The sequence below is a fragment of the Barbus barbus genome (genome assembly GCF_936440315.1).
Source record: "Barbus barbus genome assembly, chromosome: 4".
NCBI lineage: Eukaryota > Metazoa > Chordata > Actinopteri > Cypriniformes > Cyprinidae > Barbus > Barbus barbus.
This window is the reverse complement of record NC_136732.1, coordinates 30,471,051-30,489,651: the sequence shown is the minus strand read 5'-3', so window position 1 is coordinate 30,489,651 and position 18,601 is coordinate 30,471,051. Positions and strand designations below refer to the sequence as shown.

At 36.9% G+C, this 18,601-nt stretch overlaps 1 protein-coding gene across 1 annotated transcript in view; it reads left to right on the top strand.

The window, feature by feature from the left end:
• LOC306864388 (voltage-dependent T-type calcium channel subunit alpha-1I-like) overlaps positions 1 to 18,601 on the top strand; it is a gene marked incomplete at its 5' end in the record, with an annotated part of 186,726 nt that overhangs the window by 1,124 nt on the left and 167,001 nt on the right. The window lies entirely within an intron of this gene.

The window sequence follows — 18,601 nt, the reverse complement described above, 5'->3', positions numbered from 1 at the left end:
TATGATTTTATTACATGTAGGTAGCGAGGGAGGGGAAGAGAGAGGGATGAAGTGATCCTTTGACGACTTTATTAATGGTCAGAAGTGTGCTGAGATCAATTTTACATGCTTTAAAGAACAGAGGACATTTGAGGCGTGAATATGCAATGCTATAGAGGCAGAAACGCATTTCACATTTTTGGGAAACTAGGGGCTTATTGATATCGTATGGTTTACATTTCAGAGATATTCAAATTAAAGTGGAGTACTCTTTATCAAGCCCAAGGGGCAATTTGCTAATTATTTAGTAATAAGAGAGATTAGATAAGGGAGGAAAGAGAGGAAATCATCTCCCCCCTCCTTTTCCTGCATATTTAATATGTTGGCAAAATGAATCATTATCTTTTTAATAGTTTTTTCACATTGTTGCCCTTGTCAAAACACTTTAATTGGAGATTTAGTGTTTTAGATATGAAGTCCCAGAGTGTTTGCTGTCACTTTGTTTGCATTTGAGGTACTGTGTAACTGCAGGGCTTCATACAGTCAGTTACGTACTGTTTTACATTTGGTGTGCCTAGTGAAATGTATAGAAGAATAGAACTCTTTAACCTTAGAACCTTTGGTCCATTTTGATGCTGATTCATTTGCTAGCACTTTAACTATGAACTGGCAAGATGAAGGTTTGGATTTAAAAGGATTTACTGTAAAACAAAACTTTTTTCATTCTTTCCTTTCTTTCTTTTACTTACCCTGATTTCATTTTAAAGTTTTGTTTCTGTGGAACACAAAATGAGAATTTATGAGGGAGGTTCACTACTGTTCAAAAGTTTAGGGTTGGTAATGTTTTTTTAAAGAAGTCTCTTATGCTCATTAAGACTCCATTAGGAATACAGTAAAAACAGTAATACTGTATAGACGTTTACTATTTAAAATAACTTTTCTGTTTTAATATTTTAAATTGGAGTATATCAATTTAAAGCATCCTTTATGAACTACAGTATTATAATAATTATAATAATAGTAATAATAATTATATTAATATTAATAATAATAATTAATAATAAAAGTATTAATTTATTATTAAAGGGGTCATCGGATGCAAAATTCACTTCACAAGTTGTTTGAACATAAATGTGTGTTGGAAGTGTGTGTACACATCCATCCAATAATGATAAAAATCCACCCAGTGGTTTTTTTAATGCCTATTTTAAAATCCCCTTTCTCAAATCAGGCTGTTATGAGGTTTCTGTCAGAATAACGTAGTTCTGTACAGACCGCTCTAACGATAGTTGATTGACAAGACCGTCTTACCTAGACCCGCTCTGAGTGAGCTGAGAGCTGTCTGCCTCCGGTGCAGGGGAAGACAAGAACGTCTCTGATTAAGCGATTAAAGTGTTTAGTTGTTGGATGTAATAATGAATATATCAGTTGTCATTTACTCCTGACATCTGAGCCGCTGAAGACGCAGAAGATTAACGTTACTTTCGCTTTGAAGGGAATGCGCCGATCCCCGATCTACATAAATGCATCTGTGTTCACCCGAATCATTCGTGATCCAGCTTCATCTACAGAGGAAGTGAGTATAAGGCTTTTTTATGAATCTTTGCAAATCACCTTTCCTAATAATGTGCTAGTTAGCCAGTTTCGCGGCTGAAGTTTAGTATGCTCCATAGATATATATACCATATATATATATATATATCTATGCTCCAATAGATATATATATACCTAGATGCCTCATTATCGACTGTTTCTATGGGCCGCGATATGTAAGCCAAGTCATCCGCCATATTTGGAACGGTCTGTGAATCTTTGAGTGCATCGACTGTGTGCGTCTACAACAGCAAGTTATACGCTTCTTTGAATATTCATTGATTATTATGGTGAATGCGAGATGGCTGATGCGTCAACGTATCTGGAGGGGTCGACTAGGGAATCTACACATATCTATGGTCTGCTCGTCACTCCACGGAAGAGAGGGGCGGGGTCAGCAGAGCTCACTAGGATTTAAAGAAACATGGACTAGATCAGCGTGCTGAAGACAGAGCTGATTTTGACAGGGTAAAGAAGGTGTTTTTTACAACACCATTGAGAAATTTTAACTACAATATGTTACAGACCTTTCATTAAGACCCTAAAGAATCATATCAACTTGTGTAAAATGGGCATCCGATGACCCCTTTAAAAAAAAAAAAAGACTGACCCCAGACTTTTGAATGTTATTGTTTTGTTTTGGTTGTTGTATATTGTAGTTACAAATGTAAGAAAAAATATATTTGCAATATTTTTATGTTTTTCACAAGTGTAACTTACTTTTTCTCCGCCACACATGCTTTTGGACATTTTTTTGGCTTAAACAGCATACATTTTTTTAAAACTTTTCAGTGAATCGTTTGGTTAAAATTTTTGGTCTGTTCTTCATACGAAGCAATTGTATGGCTTATATAACAATAAATATAACACACGAGTCAAATGATCTGGTTTTGCAGAGCTTTCATAGTGATTTCTAGTCATTTTTGCAGCTTGGAAGCTATGATTACTGAATTATAGTTGCATAGAAAAATGTCATATTTTGTCTTTCACAGAAGATAAAATGGTGCCATGCACAAAATTTTTTATTTGTCCAAATGACATAAGTGTTAGGGTTAAAATTTTATTTTATGTGGGTGAACTATTTCAGCTAAATTTCAGTGGAAAACAAAAAAATATTGATAATCCCTTGGCTTGAAACTGTCCATTTTAAAAATGGTCACCAGTGTGTGTCTGTGTATGCATTTACAAAATAACATTTGTCAGTCTTAGACCAAGCATTCTGTCGATTCTGTCTGGACAGACCCATGAATATGGAACAAAACATTCAGCCACCTTCAATTGGCTCATTGCAATGCCCCCTAGACATCAATCCCCTCCCGCAGCACACCAAGTATGACAACGCCCGTCATCACAGTGCCCTAATGGAATAATGATATTCCAAACCTTTGACTCCCAATACGAGAAGGAAAATTAGAATCTGTCAACACTTCCGAAACCATTTAGTATCGATTTTCAATCTATATCCTCGTTCCTTCTTTCAGTCTTCCTCATTTGGAGACCTTTGTCAATAAAATCTCTGGACTCAAATGCCTCTATGTTTTCATCTTTGTTCTTTATACAAAAGGTCTTAGCTGTAGATGGTATGGTAAGATGATGAAATAATAGCTATTCTTAGTTTTAATATGTAGTATTTGAACAGTGGCTTGATTGCTGCAGGATGTCGCTCTCTGGATTGCCAAGAGTCTTGATTTCTCTCGCTCTCTGTAATAAAGGTGTAGCTAATAGACCTCGATCCCTCCTCACACATCACTTTGTCTGTGCCAGACTGGCTAATTCAGCCCCTGTGTGTCCTGAAGTGGGTTCGGGAACACAAGGTTAATACTAATCTCCAGTCCTGACCGGTCTGTGTTGCTATGACAGCTCATCACACAGGCAAGACTGATGCTCGCTCACCTTCTTAACCTGCCTCTGCCTGCATCTCTTGTGTTTCTGAATCCTCTTTTAACTCTTTCTCTCTCCCCATAGGCCTTTTCAAAGTCTGAAGGATCTTAAAGGGATAACACATGCCAATAATGAACATTCTGTCTTTATTTAGCCTTTTGATGTTTCTAACGTGTTCAGAAATAGAAATCTTTGCTATACGAGAGTTGTTCAGCATGACCATAGGCTGTGTGCCCAAAAATAAGACTAAAATTGCTCTATATGACTTGTGCGCTATATTTCAAGTTTTTTAAGACCATATAATAGATTTCTGGAGAGGGAGAGATTATAATTTAGGTCATTATTCACTTATATGCTGCTGTTAAAAAGTTTGAGGTTGGTAAGAAGTTTTTGAAAATTTTTAAAAGTAGTCTTGTGCTCACAAAGCATGCATTTTTTGATCAAATATATAGTATAAGCCATAATATTGTGAATTTAAAAATAACTGCTTTCTATTTTAATATATTTTAAAATGTAATTTATTCCTGTGATGGCAAAGCTGAATTTCAGCATCATTACTCCAGTCTTCAGTGTCACATCATCCTTCAGAAATTGTTGTAAAATGCTTATTTGCTGTTTAGGTTTACATTTCTAATTACTATAAATGTAGAAAACAGTTGTGTTGTTTAGCATTTTTGTAAAATTGTGATTTATATATATTATATATATATATATATATATATATATATATATATATATATATATATATATAAACATATGTAATTTTTTTTTTCTCAGGATACTTTAATGAATAACAAGTTTAATGAAGAGGAATGTTAACATTTAAAACATTTCAAAAATGTCAAAAATAAAACCTGAAACTTTCAAAAAGTGTAGTAATTAATTTTTTTTTTACTTTTTTGTGGAATGGCATGAATGTGAATATATCGTTTTCGGAATGTTACATTTTTGGTGAACTGTCCCTTTAAGACCATTCAGCCTCTTTCTGTGGAGGGCTTTCTTTCTCTCCTCTTTATTCCCTCCATCACCTCTGTGTCTTTCCTCACCAGGCACTCAATAAGAACTCTCTGGTGTGTGATTTATGTCACAGCATGTTAAAGTAATTACTGAGGACTACCATCTCTCGCTGTCTATCGCTCTCCTCCCCTCCCTCCGCTTCAATGCCATTTGCGTGTGTGAATCTAACACTGTGCAGTAAATCCAGGCCGACTGCAGATCAGTCCAGAGTTCTGCGATAATGGAGCGTTAGAGTCAGTATATGTTGAGTGATAGTATCGCACTCTAATTTCAGATCAGATGGACTTTGGGCGGTATAGCTGACCTGAGCGCAGAGATCCAACAGAACCATTAACCTGCTATCTCAGAGAAACAGTTCAACCAAAAATGAATGTTGTTCCAAACTAGTATGACTCTCTTCCCTCTGGTGAATGCAAGATATATTATTTGTATAATTGCAGTGAATGGGAAAAGCTTTCAAGCTTTAAAAGGGACCATACAACTTGTGAGTCTCTCAAAGCAATTTGATAGTATTGTGCATGAAATAGACTGAACTCTAATAGTCAGATCACGGTAATGATATTTTTATGATGCCTCAGACCCCATTCTTGGTAATTACATGGAAAAGTGAAGCAAGAAGCTTCTTTTAAATGTCTTCTTTTGTGTTTCACAGGAGAAAGTTAGTCATTCAGGTTTGGAACGACATGAAGGTGAGTACATGATGACAGAATCTTCATTTTTGTGTGAAATATCCATTTAACATAGAGGAGCTTTGACCTTTTAAAGTGAGCTGCTTTTTTTTAATAAATGATGCCGCTTTGAGGCAAATATGCTAAATCTTATCTCAAGTTCTGGATTGGAGTTCAAAAAATGAGTGCTTTATCTTCATCGATGTCACTAAAATGCTGTTGCTCGTATTCGTCTCCTGTCTAAGAAACAGATGGTGTTGTAAAATTTTATTTGATACAGTAAAGGTGTCAGACAACTGAGGTGTGTTGGGGTTACAGCCATGTGGGTGATGTACATGGAACACAGCAACAAATGCTTGAGATTTAGGTGTATGTTTTTAATTTCACAGACATTTTTCGGACCGTTTGGAGTGAAATTCTGTTTTCCATGTGTTCGTTTTTGCTGGCGAAGCTAGAAAGTGTTTAGGCTCTTGTTTCTTGTGATGATGGGATGTATAATCTATTCTCTGCCTTCTCTGAGCTCAAAGTGAAGATTCTAAATGGTGTTCTGTGCTAACAAATGTCTGTTGTGCTGTTGACATTGACCCGGATTTGTCTTCAACACAAATAGACACAAACACACAGACAACAGTAGCAGATTAGTTTCCTGGTCCATCTGAGACTGCTTTAAAAGCTTTCAAGTCTGTGGTCTCAGGGCACTGTGTTGAACAGCCTTTTGAACAGATCGTTTTTCCCTCAAACAACACCTCTAAATACCTGCACACACTTTCTCAGACACACTCGCACTTCTGTCATGTCAGTGTATCTTCATGGCTCTTGTGGATCATTGGCATCAGAAGTTTCACAGCACCTCTTTTTTGACCGTATTGGCATGATACGGCTCTCTGTCTCGGGTCGTAGCAAAATCTTGAATTCCCAGCCTGAGATGTGTGTTTATTTGTCATGTTGGATGGGTATCAGTGATCCCATCAGGCCTGAGTGTGAATGGATATCTAGCGTTTAGTAGGCATGTCTTGTCATACCATGTCTGTTTTCTGTAGGCACCAATATTACAATTCTGGTTGATAAGTTGATTTTTCATGTTATAACAATAACTGACGAATGGCCACCATTAAAAATGTTGACTCTGTTGTTTAAACCCTTTACAATAAAATCTATCAATTGATGTTAATGCTACAGGTGAATCACAATATATGTACAGTATGAAAATGGATATTAATTTTGAGTTTTGCAGTATTATGGAACTAGTATTATTTTTAAAGATTAATTTGTTAAAATGTTAAAGATTAAAATATGTTAAAAAATGGTGTCTACAAAGGGGAAATGAGTATGCACAAATATCCAATTTCAGTCAATTAAAAAATCTCTAATTTTGGCTAAAAAAAGATATGATACCAATGTATTGTGTTGCTAGACTTAAGACCTTTGGCTATGAGTGCTTGTTTCTATTCAAAACAAAATGTTTTTACATTAGGACATTGAGAGAAATAAACAAGTTTAGTTTTAGCATAGCCTGTTCACCAGCATTTGTTGCTGGTGTTTCCATCAGTAACAGTTACCAGCTAGACTTCCTTGGTCGACCAACACTAGCCAATCTGTGTTTGTCTTTGTAAAAGCTATAGAACCATCCTGAACCAGCATATACATTCCTGCAGGTCTAAGCTATTTTTTAAGCAGGGTACTCTAGCTTGCCTTTATGAATTTTTTTTTTTTTTTTTCTCCCAGAAACCGATTGTCCACATTTTATCTTGGCACAGAATTTGTGAGTGTAAGCAAATGTGTGATTTGAATACTTGAACCTGAACTCGTGCACATAAAAAAAAAAAGAATATAAGATGGCACTGGTGATTAGTGCCAGTAGTGGATTTTGCTGGTTCGGTAATTCAATGTAAAATTGCTTTGAATTCGTTAGGCATTATAGTATATAATACTTGCCAGTTTTACTTGACACTAAGCCATTTTAACAAAATTAAAAATACACTGAGTGACTGATGCAATCTTTGCCATGAAATACACTGGTTTATTCTTGAATGTTCTTATTGACTTTAATTGACAAGGTTTGAGGTAACTTATTTATTGTCGCTTTCAGTATGGCTATCAAGGTCTTGCAAAATAATATTCAAACTGACATTAAACCCTTTTAAGCACATAATCAGTACCTAAGATTATCATTGTCTTAGTTTGTATGTTCTTGTTCCAGCCGTGACATTGCAGAAATAGAAACCGTATCTAAAATTGAATCACCTGTTGCTTCTTGTGTATTGCCATTGTGGCTAGTTAGGACAAAAACTCTAATTAATACAAAAAAGATATGGCTTTGCGTTGTAAAGCTGTAAAAGGAATTATGGTGCTGTTCTCTGAAAAGATAGGATTTCTTGCGGTTAATGTTATTTTTTAGTTTCACATTGGAGTGTATCAGGTCAGCTGGCATTTAGCTCGGCCTCACTCACGTTTTGTCTCAAAAACAAATAACATTTCCATTAAACTTACTGTGGCCTGCTTCTGAATCAGATAATATGTGTGTGGAAAAAAAAGAGAGTGGATCCAGTCTGCATTGCTGCGTTTGTGTGTGTATGTGTGTGTCTAAAGGAGGTCATGACTGCTGTCTGTTAAGACTCTGTCAATAAACAGGTAGGAGGACCGCTGAGTCTCTAACTGTGCTGTTGGCAGGGGCCGTTATAGGCTGTGCCCAGAACAGCATGAAGCCGTGACAGATAGAGGAAGGAGAATGAACAACAGACAAAGGCAAATGGAAGGGAAGGGAAGAGGCTGTGTGAAGAGAAGGGGTTAGAATACAGTATTTACTCCCAGAGGAAAAGCATGAAGAGAGTTTAACAATGTCTGTGTTTGCCCTACTCACTGACCTTTCACCTCTAGTGGAGCCAAGCCGCCGATCTGCTCATCACACACAGATAGAAGATAGAGAACAATCAGTGAACCATGGGAGTTGGCTGAAATGGCAGTGCTTTGTCACTGTCAAAGCGACTGGACCAGACCTCCTCCTGCGCTACAGTAATGGTTCAGACGGTACAACGGGCGCATGTACAGTATGTGCAGATACACATGAAGTTATGTATTTATTCATACCACTGCATGTGATAAATGTGCAAGCATAAATAACTGCATGCAGTCACTCTCATTTACACATATTCTACCTTTTTAATGGTACAAAAAGTGTTATTTATTATTAATATTATTTTTTTAAAGGATTGTATTAGGATGGCAAGGATTTTTTAAAGGAACTTAATGCATCAAGATTTTGCTTTTTGATTTGGAGGTTCTGCATCAAATTTTCTGGATGTGTTTTTGACAGGTTTCGTGAGATTCACATATGTGCAGTGTAGCATTTAATAGGGCGTCTGTGAGTGTCTGCAGGAAATTGCAGCCAGGTTATGCAGGGCTTGTTAGACGGACATCAAGGGTCCTGGCTTTTTCTTGGAAAGCAGCACACAGAGCAAAAAAAAAGTGGGCTCCTAATCCACAGCTTGCGTCATACTTGCGTCTGTCGTCTTAGACCTGTGGAGAACAGTAGTCAAGATATTCATTCCCACTGACCCTGGATCAGTTGACCTACTGTTCCCAGTGGCATCCAGTTCTCTGGGTGTCAGAGGATTAATCAGAGGGAGAAAATCCTCAGACATTTATACAGTATCCAGATTAATGTCTCAGAGCTGTCACCTTGGAGCAAAGAGAGAGAAATATGTCTGATGTTCTGCTCAGGGCACATAAACATGCTAATCCAGGTCATGACCTTTGTCTTGTTTCACTATAATCTCATTTATAGGGTGGGTGGTGATGGCGCAGTGGATAAGACACATGACATTTGGTGTGAGAGACCCGGGTTCGAATCCACTGTGAGACACCAATGTGTCCCTGAGCAAGACACTTAACTCCTAGTTGCTCCAGAGGCGTGCGACGACTTCTGACATATATATATAGCAATTGTAAGTCAGCTAAATGAATAAATGTAAATGTAAATTTGTTTCCACCTGGGTTGTTGTTTGAATGAAAGTAACTCTTGAGCAAGGCATTTAACCCTAGGTTCCTCCGAAGGGACTGTACCTGCAATCAGTGTCCTGTAGTGTACTTTAAATAACAAGTGTCTGCTGAATGACAAGTAAATGAAGATTTGTAATTGCAATTATGCCTCACTTGTCCAAACAGTTCCAAAAGGGTTCATTCAAGCTGTCAATTCATTACAGTATAATGGTGTTCATTATAATGATTTAAATTACAGTGGGCAGATATTTCGCCGAGTGAATTAGCTCAGGTGAGGTGATTTTATACATTTTTGATTTAAAACGTCTGCTAAATGACTAAATGTATATTTCATTCAACAGTTATGATTTTCCTTCTAATATTATCTCTTGAACTTTCCAGAAATAAATTGCACAAATTGTGAGACTTTTATGATGCATTTTCAAAATTTTTTGAAGATTGATAGCCATTTTTTGTGTGGAAAAGAACATACAAAATACTTTATAACGTCTCATTCTTTATTCCATAGGAAAAAATTAATTATACTGCTTTTTAAGTGAATGCTGAATAAATTATGACACAATGTTCATATGAACCATTCTTTGAAGATTTCTGGAAGTAATTTTCTGGTCATATGTTTCTCAGATTTGACAGTGGTCAGTCATTTCAGATGTGATGGTTGTCTTGTGCAATGGGTTATAGATGATGATTGAATCCTCTTAACTGAAAATTCATCAGTGGTTGTTGTACATACAGTACATGCACGCTATCCAGGCACTTCACACTTACACGCTCGAACACATGGCTGAGATGCCATAGTGATATACTCAGGCATCTGTTGTTACTCCCTTGCCATTACTTTGACTTTAGGAACAAACATACTGTAGGTACGTAACTCACATAATTATAAAACTCCTCAAACATTGACCGTACTCTCATATAAACCTCTTTTGGACTAGATACTCTTCTTGCTTTTTCTCCAAATGTGAATTGACGGTGCAATTCGCTTCAATTTAGTTTTAAAGCATGAAGTGCCACAGGGCTCCAGTTCATCAGGATGATTCCTTTTGGCCAATTTCCCAGACAAATTAAGGAAGCAGACAGAAGTCCACAGAGATCCGAGCACAGTTTAGACGATGTTATCACGGCCCACAACAACAGCCTCACACAGACCTCAATCCATTTCACCTTTTTTAAACAAACACCAGATGTTCATTCGATTTGCCTCTGTACATAGTGTGGTGGACCTGAGAAATGAGGAGTCAAAGTCCCCTCTCTAAATGTAAGGGATTTTTTTATAGTTCAATTCATGTGATGTTTACATGAGTTTGGTTAGATATGAAAGACCAGTTATACACTAACAACAAGCAGCCAGTACTGTAATATTTACATTAACACTATCTATTTATAAATCCAAGTCACATCAATAAAACTTTTAAAAAGATATAATTATTATTTATTTAAATGTATTTATAATGATGATGGTGATAAAAATACTAGCGGATTTTCAACAAATTCTGCTATGTATAAATGAATTTCAATAAAATTCATGATTTATTTTAATTTTTATTACTTGTAATCTATGTGCAGCACAGTGGCAGTAACATCAGAAATGTTTTATTTATATTTGTTTTCTGACGAACCTGTGACAGAATTTAAGTTCTCAATATTCAGAGTCAGGTGCATTAAAAAAAATCCCTCTTTCTCTTCCCCCCACACACATTCACACGTATATGCACGTACTTGTCTGTTTTTGACCCTGCTATGAGTGTGACTCATTGCTGGCTGTCCTCACACTCGGCTTTACCTGACATCAGAATCACAACCCCACACCCCTGCCCATAAATACACCCCCACACACACACCTGCTTTCCTATCACCGAAATCACTCCCAGCCACTAGTGCAAACCCTTCAAACAATGCATGAAACACCTTATTAGTTGTTATTTTTTATGCCTTTTAATTTTATATTGTAATCGTAATTAATAGAAGTTAAATTGCGCTAATTTTCTTTACTGTGGTAGATCTTTTTCAGTGCGGATTTGGCTTATTAACTCATACATCATTTGGCACGTTTGTATCTGTGGTATCGGTTTCTTTCCGGAGTATCTGCTCTTGTGGTGGCTGACTTCAGCGGTATTGGCACTGAACTTGACAGAAGAGTCCTCTGGGTGATATTAGAAGCGAGGAAGTAGCAGGATTGGGCTAATTTAACACTGGCTTATTGTACAAAACATGTATCAGTAGCCTCGGAGAACAGACCTTTCTTTCGCAGTGTACAATTATCTCGTGCTGGGCTAGCGGTCAGACTAAATGATGTCCTTTTGTTCCGTTAATGCGTCTAAGTCTGTCTAGCTCTCAGCAGGGCTGCGTCTGTCTCTGTTAATGGCTAGTGTGGAACTGATCTATTTCAACCAATTTCAATAAGGCACTCTTAAAGATATTACCTAAATGGCCAGTAGGCATAAGCACTGAGGAAAATGATGTTACCCTTCTGATTATTAGGTAACATAATGGAGAAAATTGAATGCTATTGCTCAGAAGTTATCCAATAAGTCTTATATTCTCACAGATCAGACAAATAAATGGGCCCTCGTGGGTTTCTTATTTCCTAGAAGCCTATATGCTCCAATATAATTGATTTTTCAAATTTTTGGGCCACGCTTGTTTTGTAGGCTGTAATTTAGCCATCTGTGGGGCTGTGGAGGACAGATGTGGGGGTGGTGCACTCATGACTGGCTTATTTGAGGCTGTCATGTCTAAGTGATAGACTGCAGATGTGCAGCTCCAGCGGCGCAGTGGCAGATCTTCCCTTGCTCTTGGTTGCGGATGGATTTCATTGTTACAACCAATACTGTTAGCAGGTTGATAAAGATGTATTCGAATACTTTTTTTTTATTTTTTATTATTGCTTTACTTTTAAGTTAATGTGTTGTGTGGCAGTCAATCTGGTGTTATATGCTAGTAATATGTTAGTGTGCAATGTAATCAGTATTTGCTCTGGCCTGAAACTCACAGGTGCAACCATTTTGTGTTGGTCTATTGGCCAATTTTGTTGTCAAATTTTGTTTTCTGTTGGTTGAACAACATTCTGTCATTTTATATCATGATCAGTGAGCTCCTGATGTGAAAGCTGCATAACTTAACTGTGAAAGCTTTTTTCATTTTTTGTTTAATGCTGAGTTATATTCTTAGTACATATCGCCACCTACATGTAATTAACCCTTTGCAGGGATTTTGATTGACAGGTGATCTGACCAATCATAATGCCGAATCTGCCATTTGTCTGAGAAACAAACAAGACAGGAGAGTAGATTGACATTGGTGAACTTAAACTTTAAACATTGACACCTTTCCGCAGTTAAAACAAGATACTGTCTGATGTTCATTCATGTTTATTTTGTGCTATAACTAATAAAGAGGAAGAGATGATCGGTTCATGTGCTGCTTGAATGAAGGCGCTACAGCGATCTGTCACAACACATTAAAGAGCCACAAAACACTTTTTATTGTTTGAATTTATTAAAAATTAGAAAATTAGAAAGCTGAGACTGTTTGATACCAAAAGTAACCTGCTCTGTTTTGTCTACCGGCTCATTGTCAGTGTCCTCAACACTAGTTTTTAAAACAGACTAGGGCTGATAAATCGAAGACAGAAGCTGCGATTGTCATGCGTATCTTTCAGTGAAGCACAGTTCTGTGATCAGGCAGTAAATCTCCATCCGAAGACCAGAGGTCGCTCTCGTGCGGAAACTCCAAATACACCCGCAGAAGAAACCCAGGAAATGCCTATATATAGTTGCTGAATAAACAGAAGATTTAACTGTTTTCATTGATTCAACGTGACTAATAAACACATGACTACGACAATATATGAGTTCTTATTATAATTTTCATTATAATAAAGTATATTTATAATGCAGTGCCTTTATCACCAGTGCCTTATTCTGTGTAAGAAGCTATATCATCTCACAGAAGGATTTATTTCAAACACTGACGATATGAAGTGAGTTTGGAGTAAAAACGTTATTAAATGTGGTATTTTCACATGCTTTCAGATGGAGCAGCATTTACTACACAGAGCCGTAGTTCACTGAGACGCTATGCAAACAGCTGTCATTATCGCGAATGATATCTCCAATTTCGTCTGCAAATTATTCGATTTTTTTGTTTGTTTTGCTTAACCTGGCAGTGAACTACGGCTCTGTGTAGTAAATGCTGCTCCATCTGAAAGCATGTGATGGAGATTTACTGCTGATTACAGAACCGGCTTTACAGACAAAATACGCATGAAAATCGCATTCGATTTAATCGTGCAGCCCTAAAACAGACCCATTGTTTCCTTACTATAGAATATATGTAATATATAGTAAACACAAATACTTTGTGCAGATGGAACACTCGTCCACAGTAAACAAACAAATAAACAAAAAAATAGCACTTCCATTGTAAAAAAAAAAAAAAAAAATGCCTGCAAGCCTGGCAAAGAGCTACCACTCTGTAGGAGACCGTCTCAGTCAGCTGACAGTGACACAAAGTAAATGAATGCGTTTCCCAACAAGGGTGGCAGCTTAAGCCTTGCATTCGTCAACACTGCTCAAATAGCCAAAAGAGAACCATCACAATCTACCCCTCTTCCATTGTGGAAGTGGTTATGAGCAATATTTGCCATGGCTGGATTAGCATGGATGCACACTTTGAAAATAGCATGCCAAGGGAGCCCTGATAAAATAGTTTGTTTAGTGCATTTTCAGAGTACTGTGATTTGTGACATGCTAATTTTAATCTGGCATACTAGTTAGTATGGATAGCATGTAGTGGTGTAACGAATCACAAAACTCAGATCATATTACAGATTTTGAATGACGGATCGGATAATTTTTCGGATCAGCAAAAAACAAACACTGAAAAAAAGTTTGCTTTTCATTTAATACTGAAAGCTTACTTTAAGTGCTTCTATTCCACAGCAAAAACTACTAGCTGAACTAATAAAGTCAGTAATAAAATAAGAACAATTACACAAATGACAAGTGTAGATGAATACAACAAAGTTACTAATAAAGTCAGTAACACTAATATTCAGGTGCAGAAATTTAATAATCGTAAAATAACACAATAGTGCTCTTCACTCCAGGTATTTATAGGCTGCTTTCTCTTTAAGACCAAATGCACGTAGCCTACCTACAGTAATACTGACACACATCTGGTTTCTTTCTCAGCTGTTTCGGTTCACTTAAGACATAACCGACTGTGTTTACCAGAATACTAGCCAAAAGGGGTATTTAAACGTAACTTTGTGTATATTTTTCCGTTCAAAGAGAAGTGAAAGAGGAATCAATCGGTGTGAATGGCGCGTCTCTCTCTGCGTGTGATCGCTTCGGGTGTGCGACAGCGCTAAAAAAATTACCAGTGCGCATGTTCTCTTTTGTTTAATGGTTTAAAATTGTTTGAATGGGTAAATTGGCAAAACAAAACACGTGCAAATTATAAACTTTCGCTCTATGATGGTTAAACCTAACAGTTAACCCACGAATCACATGCGTGCCGAACCATGGGGTCTGGTCCGTACGGATCACGGATCATCTACATTCCATTGCACCCCTAATAGCATGTGAACCAGAAGTAGGGATTGCTCCATATGTCTTAATTCAAGAGACCCGTCACAGACCAACCAACCAATGGCTGCTGTAGACTGTTGTGTTGTTTATCACAAATGCTGTTATTGTAGCTTGACCTAAGTGTTACTTTTTTTAGTGGTAATGGATTATATGTTTTCAGAGAGGCTAATTTCCGCATATCTCTCTCCCCTCTGGCATTACGGCCCTCAGAGCTCAGCCAATAGAGGTCTGTAGCAAATTGAATAATGGCAGAGGGTTAAGCTGAGCATCTGGCAGACCCAGGTGTGTTTGTACATCTGGTTGTGTGTGTCTTTCTGCAGAAGTGTGATTGCGCATTTTACACACCACCCCCTGCTGGCGGTTGGACTACAGCACCTCTCTCAGTGGCCAGGGGCTGCCAATACCCATCAGCGTCAGTGTGGGCAGCCTGCTGGGTGCCTAGAGCTGAAGTAATGCGCCGCCAGCGAGCTTTAGCAGCGCCATGCTAATGTGTGCAAACCAGGATGAAGGGGAAACATAGGTGAGCACCTGGGAAGGGAGGCTTAGAATGGCCACTCACACGCAGGCCAGGCCAACTTCATGCATAAATATTTTTTAAAGCATTTATGTGTATGTGTGGCCATGTCTCAGATGGGTTTGTGCACGCCTTCTGGTCTTTTGTGGCTTTTACAGTGTTTTAATTGTTGAAGACATGTGGTTGGAGTATACCTGTAGTGGAGCTTTAAAGACCCCAAAATTATATGGTTATTAGTATTATTGTTGTTGTCAATAATAATTTAATATTAGTGCTGTTAAATGGTTAATCGCGACTAATCGAATCCAAAATAAAAGTTTTTGTTTACATTATATATGTATGTGTACTGTGCACATTTATGATGTGTATATATAAATACACATACAGTATATATTTAAAAAATATTTACATGTTTATACATATATTCATATTCTTATTTTATATTATATATACATATATTTAATATATAAACAACATATTTTTCTTTAATATATAAACAACATATTTTTCTTAAATATATGTGTTTGTATTTATATATACATAATAAATATACATAGCATACACACACACACACACATGTAAACAACTTTTATTTTGGATGCGATTAATCACGATTAATTGTTTGACAGCACTATTTAATATATATTATTTTTATTTTATTTTTGTTATTGTATATTATTATTTTGTTATATTTAATATGTATATTTTTCTAATATATTTTTGTATATATTCATTATTGTTCACAAGTTTGGGTCAGTAAGATTTTTTGTGTTCTCTCTTAATTAATGCTTTTATTCCGTAAGGATGCATTAAATTGATTTAAAGAGACAGTGTGACATTTGTAATGTTACCAGAGGTTTCGATTTGCAAAACTCCTAGGCAGCACAACTGTTTTTAACATTGCTAATAATCAGAAATGTTTCTTGAGCAGCAAATCAGAGTATTAGAATGTTTTCTGAAGGATGATGTGATACTGAAGACTGGAGAAATTCAGCATAGCCATCACAGGAATTCATTTTAAAGATGTACAAATTAATTTGAATATATTTTAACAAAAAGTTCAAATATATTAACATCAAAAACAATTATTTTAAATTATAATAATATTGAAAAACAATACAATAGGAAACAATAGAAGTCAACTGAAAGTCTCTACTGTGATAGACAAACAACTGTGTGTGTTTGTTCTCTCACTTAGGATTTCTTGTTTCAGAGCTGTGCTATCTGATGAGCTGTCAGATTGTGTAACCACATGTGACAGGGATGTTTTAAACGGCTACAAAAAAGTCCCGAAAGAAAACACGGTGTCTAGTGATAAAAAAAAATGTAATGCAAAATCAACACTTTTAGATAGATCAAACCTCTGGTGAATCAGACAGCTGGTGCTCTAATGGGACGATGGGGCTGAACTTTTCCCGGATAGCGTTGTGTGAAGAGATGGCTCCTTGTGGAGATGGCCTTGGCCCTGAGTCACCAACTGACTTAGTGTGGCAAAAGCGTCTTGTCAAAATGTCACACCTTTGCCTCCAGACTGCTGCTGTCCCCCAGGCTCAGACTTCAGCTTGTCCGCTGTCATCCATTCTGACACGGGATCTGGATTTACTCTCAATGTTGCGGCCCTGCAAACAAGTTCAGCCAATAGAGAGGAGGCTGGAACAGCGGGAAGTGGAGAGAGAGTCGTGTTTGAGATTTCAGATTGTACACAAGAACAGATGGAGGGAGAGGACAGAGTAAAGAAGTTGTTATTGTCAAGCTCTTTGTCAAGCGTTTGCTGGCTTCATTGTAATGAAGTCAACATTTACTCAATGCTTTTGTCTAGATGAGCATGTAGTCTAAGCAACAATTAGCGATTAGCAATAATGACAGACCTGTTTCAACATCATACAGTAGCTCTTTTCCAAGACCTAGTGTGCTTCATCAACGCCTACAAACTGCCTTTTAAGACATTAACTTTACTGTCCTACATTCTCATAAGTGACTGATTTGGAAAGTTCTTCATTGGCATCAACTCATACACAACATAGCATTTCAATATGTAATCAGTAATTGATTTGAAAAGGACAATTCATCATTTCTTATTCTAAATGCATGTTATTGCTTTTATTTGCAAAGGATTTCTCCTTAAATATGTTTTATTTTTTATTTATTTTTTAAGAAATCAAAATATCATCATTTATATATTTTGGTGACATGACAGACTTCTCTTTGGTGACGTATGCCGGGCTTCTCTGATCATACTGCTTGCTTAAACCAAGGGTGCCCAAACTCGGTGTCCTGCAGAGTTTAGCTCCAACCCCAATTAAACACACCTGAACCAGCTAATCAAGCTCTTATAAGGATACTAGAAACTTCCCAGCAGGTGTGTTGAGGTAAGTTGGAGCTAAACTCTGCAGGACACCGGCCCTCCAGGACCGAGTTTGGGCACACCTGGCTTAAACCCTTGCCTTTTTATAAGTGACTTCATTCAGATCTGCCTCCATCCAATCAACAACCGAGGGAAAGAACAAGTCATTGCCATACATTTTTTCCTTTTTCGATAATCCATTACACTTTGATATAGGTCTTTATGTGGAAGAAATAATCTGTCTGTACATCTGTTTCAGCGCTAATTTAATAAAGTTTGATTTAGCATGTTGCTAAGATAACAGTATGATACTGTAAGCATAAAAATTCACGAAACACAAAAATAGATAAATATTTATGCATATTTTCACTGTTTATAATCAACATTGGCCACTTTGGATTTTTATCACTAAGCTTTCCATTTTATTTGATATATTTTATGTTATAAAGTATTTAAAGGATTAGTTCACTTTCAGAAAAAAAAAAATCCTGATAATTTACTCACCCTCATGTCATCCAAGATGTTCATGTCTTTCTTTCTTGAATCGAAAAGAAATTAAGGTTTTTGAGGAAAACATTCCAGGACTTTTCTCCATATAGTGGACTTCAATGGGGATTGACGGGTCTTATCTAGCTAAACGATCAGTCATTGAAAAAAAATAAATTAACACTCTTTAACCACAAATGCACATCTTGCACTAGCTTCACTTCACGCGTTACATAATCACGTTGGAAAGTCACGCGTGACGTAGGCCGAAGTACTGACCCAGTGTTTACAAAGCAAACATACAAAGAAAGTCAAACAGCCTTTAGGAAAAAAAGGTAAAATAACGATGTTGGACGATTTTAAAGTTGGAGGAGAAAATGAGATGGGAGTTTTTCGCCCTACCCTACTTTTTTTAATCGAAGAGATTAAGAACTAACCACGTGTGACTTTTCCAACGTGATTACGTATGCAATTTAAAATTTCCGGTAACAAACGTCCATTACACTTCCGTGTTCAGTTCTTT